Source organism: Alligator mississippiensis, chromosome 11 (genome assembly GCF_030867095.1).
Source record: "Alligator mississippiensis isolate rAllMis1 chromosome 11, rAllMis1, whole genome shotgun sequence".
In the NCBI taxonomy this organism is placed as follows: Eukaryota; Metazoa; Chordata; order Crocodylia; family Alligatoridae; genus Alligator; species Alligator mississippiensis.
Window position 1 is genome coordinate 66,516,470 of NC_081834.1, and position 2,494 is coordinate 66,518,963.

At 49.0% G+C, this 2,494-nt stretch overlaps 1 long non-coding RNA gene across 1 annotated transcript; it reads right to left on the reverse strand.

Annotated features, from left to right (window-relative positions):
* Window positions 1–1,507: 1,507 nt before the first annotated feature.
* On the reverse strand, window positions 1,508–2,237 carry LOC132243918 (uncharacterized). Its single transcript, XR_009455481.1, has 3 exons — window positions 2,074–2,237; window positions 1,751–1,991; window positions 1,508–1,569 (listed from the first exon to the last, which is right to left on the reverse strand). It is a non-coding gene; the product is annotated as an uncharacterized LOC132243918 (long non-coding RNA).
* Between the last annotated feature and the right edge of the window lie 257 nt (window positions 2,238–2,494).

A 2,494-nucleotide genomic window follows, 5' to 3' on the forward strand; every position in this document is an offset into this window, starting at 1 on the left:
ATGTCAATCAGAAGCCTCCACTTGGTCAAATGCATTTTTGTTTCAACGGTTTGAAAATATTCATTTCCTCCCTCCAGCCAAACGTGCTGGGAAACGTGCTGACCGTCACTGACGCACCATTTCCCCAATAATTAAAATAAGTAATATGGCTGAAAATAAATGCAAAATTAATTAAAAAATTATATAATTGTAAAAATATAATGGCAGTGAGAAAATGTGTCTGGCTCCCTCCCAACTCAGTGGCCCCTCAGGGATGAAAATCGGGAGACATGGCTGAAAGCCCGTGGACATTACATTGAACAGGCATGGGGAGGGGCGGAAACCACAGTTGGACTTCAGGGACTCACGAAAACCTGGAGGCGACTGGGGATGGACACAGGCATTCTCCTTCTCGCAAGGGGACAAGCGCATCTTCCCCCTGCCGTGACCCAGCCCGGTACAGAAAGAGCACCCACCGTGCTAGTAGAAGCAGCAAGACTCGTACCAGAGCCATTCAGAGACTACGGTCTGAAACACTGGAACTAAAAACACCAAGAAGCTGCGAAGTTAGTCCTAAGTATTTTACTTTTATTGGGACCAGTTTCTCTTTTTAGACAAGGATCGGCTGGACTTCCACAGATCATACCAAAGCATCACAACTGCACTGTACCTTATTTTCAGTTCCTCTCAGAATTGGGACTGATTTCCTACTGGGCATTAACAATTGTGAACTGATGACTAGGCACCATCTGTTACACAGTCTTTTACCACTTGTAAGTCACAACAGGAAACATTTGCATTAAACAAGTAAGACCACGGACTGGATCAGTAGATAGAATGAAAAAGTTTATTCCTTCAGCCAGCCTCAGTAGGAAGGATAATGGCTGAATCTTCTCAATGTAGACAAGCACCAGCCACAAGGTGAAAAGTTTTTTATACCATTGAGTATTCAACTGTGTACATCTTAGGCCCACTTATTCCTACCGGTTAGACAATGATGTCAATTAAATTTATGATAGTTTGGACACAGGACAAGATCTTCATCCCAATTGGAGCTGAAGATTAACACTTTCAAACACCCATGGAGACTTCACTTCCAGACGCAAACAAACTGCACCACAAACAGCCTCAAATTGGCCCCGCAACCTCCAGCCGAAGCAGCTACAGCCAAGCCACGAACAGAACCGAGCACAAACCTGTGTTTCTACGCTACCACCGAGACCCGCTCAACAAGAAAAACCTACACGGTGCCTTCAGTCGCATCTATTTGGATCAACCACTTAACTAGCAAAGTCAAACAACCTGGAAAACGCTCGACTGCCGCATATCAGTACGCACAACCGGCACAATGCCTCAACCTCGTCACGCACAATCGGGGCCAACCCAAGACCGAATGCACGGCGCAACTTGAAGCGTGGGGGTGCTTGCTCCTAATGGGTGTTTGAAAGTGGAGAGATGCACACCGTCTCCATCAGGACTCGTCTAAGCCTGCATTAATAATTCCCCTCCCGCCCACCCCAACCCACACTATTTGTTCCCCAGCTTCTTTTCCTGCTTCCGTTCGCTCTTGTCCAGCCGCCCTTCAGGGACCTGCAATAGTACACAAGACAGAAGTCAAGCGGACTGGCAATGAATTGCAACCCCCCCATAGCATATAAAATAACGTAGCTCATGCCGCCTACTGTACTCTCAAGCTTGGTGTCCTTTCAAAACAAGGGGGGTGTGACATACGTCCGGTTTCCTAAAGGAGGAGTACCCCGCTAGCACTCACCCGTGTATGACAACAGGAGGACCTCAGGCACGAATCCTGTGTATAAGGGGGTCCCACTGCTCCAAACCTTCCATGACATGTTCATCACAAGGTTGACAACTTGGGGATGCCACTTGCAGAGAGGACAGACACCGTGTCCAAACTCCTTTACCTTCCCTCCGGGTGGGCTGGCGTGGGTCTCTTCCCTCCTTGGTGGCTAACTCCTGCTCGTCTGTCATTTCCCTGCTTCTCCTTCTGGGGACTTAGAAAACAGACGGGCACTGGATTTAAGTCAGCAGGTGAGAGGATGAGACTATAGGCCCCAACTTCTCTTCTCCTCTTACCTGTAAATGGGCCTGCTGCCACTCCATCGTCAGTTCATGCAAAGTGGGAAGAGCACACGTCTGCAGGTTCGGCCTCTGACATCCAGCCAGGAGCAGAGCGTGATGGGCCAGGACTCTAGATAGAACTGCTTGGGTGGCACCATGAATGGTGGCTGCAAGCACCGGCAACCCTTGTGACAAGGTGATAGCAATGGCAGAGGTCAGGGGAAAGGGCAGTAGACACAAGGCGATAGCAGTAGCAGAAGTCAGGAGAAAAGGCAAGGGAGACAAGGCAATAGCTGTGGCAGAGGTCAGGGGAAAAGACAGTGGAGACAAGGTGATAGCTTTGGCAGAGATCAGGAGAAAAGGCAGTGAAGACAAGGTGATAGCGGTAGCAGAGGTCAGGAGAAAAGGCAGTGGTGATCAGGTGAGAGCAGTGGCA